General features: G+C 38.4%; 1 pseudogene; it reads right to left on the minus strand.

Annotated features, from left to right (window-relative positions):
• Positions 1 to 3918: 3918 nt before the first annotated feature.
• On the minus strand, positions 3919 to 7365 carry LOC131903593 (vomeronasal type-1 receptor 4-like; annotated as a pseudogene).
• Positions 7366 to 7637: the final 272 nt, after the last annotated feature.

Consider the following 7637-nt stretch of genomic DNA (forward strand, 5'->3'; position numbering starts at 1 on the left):
CTGGATAGGTACCACATACCTAAGTTAAATCAAAACCACATAAACTATTTAAATAGTTCAATAACCCCTAACGAAATAGAATCTGTCATTAAAAGTCTCCCAACCAAAAGAAGCCAAGGATCAGATGGTTTCAGCGCAGAATTCTACCAGATCTTCAAAGGAGAGTTAATAACAATACTCTTTAAATTGTTCCACACAATAGAAGCAGAAGGAAGATTACCAAACTCCTATGAGGCTAAAATTACCCTGATTCCTAAACCAAACAAAGATGCAACAAAGAAAAAGAACTTTAGACTGATCTCCCTCATGAACATTGATGCAAAAATACTCAATAAAATACTGGCAAACAGACTCCAAGAACACATCAAAATAATTATCCACCATGATCAAGTAGGCTTCATCCCAGGGATGCAAGGGTGGTTCAACATACGAAAGTCTGTCAAGGTAATACACCATATAAACAAACTCAAAGAAAAAAACCACATGATCATCTCACTAGATGCAGAAAAGTTATTTGACAAAATCCAACACCCCTTCATGATAAAGGTCTTGGAGCTATCAGGAATACAGGAAACATACTTAAAAATAATAAAGGCAATTTACAGCAAGCCAACAACGAACATCAAATTAAATGGAGAGAAACTCAAAGCGATTCCACTAAAATCAGGAACAAGGCAAGGCTGTCCACTCTCCCTATACTTATTCAATAATAGTACTTGAAGTTCTAGCCAGAGCAATAAGACAACATAAGGAGATTAAGGGGATCCAAATTGGAAGGGAAGAAGTCAAGCATTCCATATTTGCAGATGATATGATAGCATAAATGAGTGACCCCAAAAATTCAACCAAGGAACTGATACAGCTTAGAAACACCTTCAGCAACATAAGAGAATACAAGATCAACTAAAAAAAATCAGTACTCTCCTATATACAATTGACAAACAGGCTGAGAAGGAAATCAGAGATACATCACCCTTTACAATAGTCACAAATGATATAAAATAATTTAGGGTAACTCTAGCTAAGCAAGTGAAGGACCTATATGATAAGAACTTTAAGTCCCTGAAAAAAGAAATTGAAGAAGATGTCAGAAAATGGAAAGATCTCCCAAGCTCATGGATAGGCAGGATTAACATATTATAAATGGCAATCTTACCAGAAGTAATCTACAGATTCAATGCAATCCCCATCAAAATACCAACACAATTCTTCACAGACCTGGAAAGAATAATACTCAACTTCCTATGGAAAAACAAAAACCCAGGATAGCCAAAAGAATCCTGTACAACAAAACAACCTCTGGAGGCATCATGATCCCTGACCTCAAGCTCCACTATAGAGCTACAGTAATAAAAACAGCTTGGTACTGGCATAAAAACCGACATATAGACCAATGGAATCAAATTGAAAACCCTGACATTAATCAGTATACCTATGAACATATAATTTTTGACAAAGAAGCCAAAACTGTACAATGGAAAAAAGAAAGCATCTTCAACAAATGGTGCTGGCATAACTGGATGTCAACGTGTAGAAGGCTGCAAATAGATCCATATCTGTCACCATGCACAAAACTTAACTCTACGTGGATCAAAGACCTCAACATACATCCAGTTACTCTGCACCTGATAGAAGAGAAAGTAGGAAGTAGTCTTGAATGCATTGGCATAGGAGATCACTTCCTAAATGTAACACCAGTAGCACAGACACTGAGAGATACAATCAATCAATGGGACCTCTTGAAACTGAGAAGCTTTTGTGGAGCAAATGGCTGAAAGACATTTAAGGAATTGCTCAACATCCCTAATCCTCAGGGAAATGCAAATCAAAATGATTCTGAGATATCACCTTACACCTGTCAGAATGGCTAAGATAAAAAACACTGAAGACAGCTTATGCTGGTGAGGATGTGGAGCTAAGGGAACTCTCCTCCATTGCTGGTGGGAATGCAAGCTTGTACAACCACTTTGGAAATCAATATGACGCTTTCTTAGAAAACTGGAAATCAATATCCCCCAAGATCCAGCTATACCACTCTGGGGCATATACCCAAGGAATGCTCAATCATACTACAAGGACACTTGTTCAACTATGTTCATATCAGCATTGTTTGTAATAGCCAGAACCTGGAAACAACCTAGATGCCCTTCGACTGAAGAATGGATAAATAAAATGTGGTACATATACACAATTGAATGCTACTCAGCAGAGAAAAACAATGACATCATGAGGTTTGCAGGCAAATGGATGGATCTAGAAAAAATTATCCCGAGTGAGGTAACCCAGACTCAGAAAGACAAACATGGTATGTACTCACTCATAAGAGGATACTAGATGCAAAACAAAGATGACTAGACTGCTACTCACAACTCCAGGGATGCTACCTAGAAAACAGAACCCTAAGAAAGACACAGAGTTTGCTCAATGACAGAGAAATGAATGAGATCTACATGAAATACCTGGATGTGAGTGGGGGTAATGAAGGGCAAGTTTCGAGGGAAAGAGAGCTTAGGGGAGCGGGAGATCCCAGCTGGATCAAGAACAGAGATGGAGAACAAGGAATAAGAGACCATGATAAATGAAGACCGTATGAGAATAGGAAGAAGCAAAGTGCTAGAGAGGTCCACAGAAATCCCTAAAAATACCTCCACAATAGACTACTGGCAATGGTCGAGAGACAGCCCGAACTGACCTACTCTGGTGATAGGATGGCCAAACACCCTGATTGTCATGCTAGAAACCTCATCCAGTGACAGGTGGAAGCATATGCAGAGATCCACAGTCAGGCCCCAGGTGGAGCTCCAGGAGTCCAATTGGCAAGAAAGAGGAGGTTTTGTATGAGCGAGAATTGTTGAGAACAAGATTGGAAAAAGCACAGGGACAAATAGCCAAACGGATGGAAACACATAACCTATGAACCAATAGCTGAGGAGCCCCCATCTGGATCAGGCCCTCTGGATAAGTGAGACAGTTGATTAGCTTAATTTGTTTGGGAGGCATCTAGGCAGTGGGATCGGGACCTGTCCTCAGTGCATGAGCTGGCTGTTTGGAACCTGGGGCTTATACAGGGACACTTGGCTCAGCCTGGGAGGTGGGGACTGAACCTCCCTGGACTTAATCTACCAGGTTGAACTCAATCCCCAGGGGAGTCTTAGTTCTTGAGGAGATGGGAGTGGGGTGGGGTGGGAGGGGAGAGGACAGGGGAATCCATGGATGATATGTAAAATTAAATTAAATTATAAAATAAAAAAAGAACAAGGATTTAAACACAGAATGTGGAATTATCAAAAGGCATTAACAATAAAAATAAATAGATAGAATTTAAAGAAGTGTAAGAGACAGATATTAGATCATAAGTTTTCTATCTGATTCCATTGCTATATAAAACATGACAATTTCCAGTTGTTCCTATCAAATACTGTTTGATAGCATTCAATTGGATGAAGCTCTCAAAAAATACAGATAATGATAAAAGAATAGAAGCAAAGCAAGGAGAAGTACGTTTATTTATTTATTTATTTATTTATTTTAACAAGCTAATCACCAAACATAACAAGAAAATATGAACATGGTTGGTCTTGTTAGTCAGTTTATCATGGTCACAGTAACTTTTTTCCAGAAATCTAAATTATACATTTATATTCTTTATTTAGCCTTTATAGATTACAATATGTCACCAATAACTTGACAAATACATTGCATGAAGTAGGGTAAACACAATCTGAGTGAGTGTTTTTATGCACTGACTTAAATACAGATGCATAAAAGCACATGCACATACTACAATACAGAAGTTTATAAATGCATAACAATGTTCTTGTGTCTTTTGTCCACAATGCGCATACCATTCCAAGGCATAAGGGATTAATAAAAAACCGTGTATGGTGCTTCAGTTCATGCTTTAATCATATCAGGTTCTTATAAATTTCTCATCCAGGGAACACAGTGATTCGATGCTAAGCATTGTGGCTCATGATCAGAAAGTGACTCACAGCTGGGAAACACCGAGATATGACTATGGTTGTGTTTGCCAGGAACCAGGTAAGGTAATTCAAGAACACCAGAAACAGTTGAAAGAGGCAGGTGATTATATAAAAGAAGACAAAGGTACTCACCTGAAGAAGGGTAGTTTTGATAGCCTTGGAGTCAGTACAAGATCTTGGAGAAGTTTTGGTTCTGGGCATGTGTTGCATTCTCTTCTTGTGCCTGTACAAGGTAAGAACAGTTGATATGCTGGCCCAGACTATGAGGCCCCCATATACAGCACCAGTGAGAGGGAGGGACAAAGCATGCAGGTTTTGGCCAGTTTTGTCAAGACAAACAGAGCAGTAGCTGAAGTCTTGTATACTTGTCATTTTTCTATCTCTCAATTTTCAAGTCATGTAGAGGACATTAGAAATACTAATGAGTATGTTCAGAATGCAACAAAAACACAGGAAGAAGTCACTGTGCTTGAAATTTTTGTCTTGAATCTCTGCCCACCTGGAATTGCCATGGCTGATGGTCTAGCCCTAGAAGACACTCATGAAGTTGCTGCTGTAAAGACATGCATCCCTGTCCATTTTGTGATGGTATAAGAAGAGATTGTATCCAAAATTACAAAAACTTTCAGCCCAAAATCTGCCATGGTCTGGGACACTGCTTTACACAGAAGAATTAAGAAATTGGCTACAATCAAATAATTCAGAATCCAGTCTGTAGAGTTCAGCTTGTACCTTGTGAAGTAAAGAAGTAAGTAATTGTAGAAGACAGAAGAATTGCCCAGAAGTCCAAATATATTCCATGATAAGAAGATCACTCCTAGAACCAGATTCCTGCCAGTCTTCCTGTCATTTCCTGATTTCTGAACCTGAGGATCATGCTGGGGAACATGAGGCATGGGCTGAATTTCTGTCCCAACAAAATTTCACATTCTCTGTCCACAAAAGCTCCACTAGAAACAATGATTATTTGAGAAATTGGGAAGGTTTGAAGATGTTTATGTGGGTTTTAAAACATGCACCCTTCACACAGAACTGCCTCAGAGACAGGAGACTTGATAACTCCTACTTCATTCCATCTGTGAGCAGAGCATGACTTTACCAAGCACAGAGAAAATTACTTTAGCAGAGAGGGGTTATGGATTTCTAAACTCATGCTCTGATTGTAGGTACAACAAGGACTTGAACCTGGCTGAATGGCAATAGAGAAAACATGGAAAGTTACAGTGCAGTTCCCTGACTGCTGCTCAGGTGGCTTCTTCAAACACAGCAGTGCAGTGTTTCCTTTGTGCTTATACATAGCTGCTCACCCTACATTGCTGCTGCTTTGACCTCTTTTTTGCATCATGTGTTCACATGAATGTAAAGTTCTATTTTCAGGTCAATGTAAATTATGAGTGAATATTTCCAGACACTGCTATGTGAAAGTGACTTGCCCCATAGTGAATCTTGTCCAACTTTGAGTTAATGCCTCTATAACTATATGGCTTCAGAGACCCTTTCCTGGATCCATGTGAGGAACATAAGTGTAATATGTCACAGAACTGTTAAAAACCATGTTATTTATTTTGGACAATAAACACAAATACATTTAAATATTGTGTGTTATAGAAATAATCTATCATCAGTCTCAGATCACACACCTAAATCCTGATGAATATCAGCAGAATATAAAAATATTGGCTATTAATATAAGAGTGGAGAAAATTCTAATATACAAGATGTACATGGAACAATGTTGTGTGAAAAAATGCAAGTTAGTTGTCTAAACTGGGAATAGTTCAAATGTGGATTTTATTAGACTATTGCTTAGGATCATTTCTAGTTTACAGATGAATTTCAGGATGTCAAAAAAATCTTCCACTACCCTTTTCTATATATCCAGACTCATCACTTTCAAATTTTTACACCGCAATGCTTTAATTTCCATGTGATTTCATTATTTTGAAAACTGACTGAAGGACACACCTCTAACAGCTGCCATGAGATGGACAGTATTTCCTTAACTTTCCTTACCTACATTTACAGAGATAATGATCAAAGGGACCCCATACCATGCACATTTGTCGATGAGATTCAAACATGGTCTCCATGTTTTGTTTTACTTAAATTGATGTAAAACAATTAACACATGGACAGACATATGGGAAATACTTCCATTAACCTTAGAAATTAGTGCTATTTCTTATTCCAAGTAGAAAACCATCATGCATACTACCAATGCCAATAAGAATATATTTCATTATTTTTTTTTGTTGTTTTTTGAGTCCAGGTTTCTCTGTGTAGCTTTGTGCCCTTCTTGGAACTCATGGAGTTCTACCTGGCTCTACCTCCAGAGTGCTGGGATTAAAATCATAATTCTTATAATACTAGTTAAATAGAAGATTATTAACATAATTTTATGTGTCCATGTGTATTTGTTTTGTAACGCTTTTCTTTTGTATAACTTAAAACATTAAAATAGCAAATACTGTGCATAACAAGGGTATGATGGGAAGGTTGGGATATATGAATTTTTTATTCTAATCACTACATTTACATTCAGTCATACATCTATCACCATTCTGCAAATGAGGACTAAGGGCAACAAAATATGCACTTTAATCATTAAACAATATAGATTATTAACATATTCATCCTCTTTTGTTCTTCTCATTCACATTCTTCATAACTGGAAGATTAAATCCTTTTAGGAGATTGGGAGACCACCTTAAACCACTGTTTTCTTTACCCATCAGTTTGTCTGCCCAGGACTTGTGCTATATGGAAGCAGCCAATGCCTGAGATATGGCTGTGTGATTGATTCCATGTCCTCCCCCCATGTCAGTCCTGCAATTATCATCTCTCATGTGAGGACAGCAAGTGTGCAGCTATGTGGAGCCCAGTGTCGGAACCAGCTGACCTATCCAACAGTACCAAAATAGGAGAGTGAGGATTAAGAAAGAAAAGACAAGAGACATAAGATAGAATAAGAAGGGCTCTCAATGAACACTGCAGCAGCCCTAATTTATTTCTCATAGCCATTTTTTACCCAAAGTAATAGGGGCAAAAGACCTTTTTACCATGCTTCAAGGAACAAACCAGTGTAAAAACCTCCTTATTTCTCAAAACATGCACTGTCCACGCCTTTGGTCCTGTTATTTGGACTTGAAGAGCAAGACATCTAGTAACCATGCCTTTGGCCAAGCATCCTGCTATTCAGCCTTGAGGAGGAAAACTAAACTGGAACTCTCTGGTCTTAAGACAAGATGGAATCAAACCACAAGCTTGAGTCACTGTAGACTCCCACAATTTCCCCAATTTTTTATTTTCTAGAGGTCTTCCAACTCCTCAGATGACGTTGCCTGTCTTAGATTGCCTTTTTCAGCCAGTCAGTCTTACCCATCCTTGGCACAATAATTCCATGATTCATGCCCTGTCTTGGGTGGAAAAGTGGTGAAAAGGACTTAACTCTTTTTTGAATGCCAGCCTCTGCAAAATTTTAAGGGAGGGTGCGTGGCTTAATTCCATGTAGTTCTGAACCAACTTTCCACTGAAAGTTCACAAGTAACCTCATAATAATAAGCAAGCAAATTATGCCTAGCAATACACATGCTCCTTTGGCTGCAATACCTCCTAATAAGGGAACAAAGGATGACCAATATACAATAGCCATTT

The sequence above is a fragment of the Peromyscus eremicus genome, chromosome 1, assembly GCF_949786415.1.
Source record: "Peromyscus eremicus chromosome 1, PerEre_H2_v1, whole genome shotgun sequence".
In the NCBI taxonomy this organism is placed as follows: Eukaryota; Metazoa; Chordata; class Mammalia; order Rodentia; family Cricetidae; genus Peromyscus; species Peromyscus eremicus.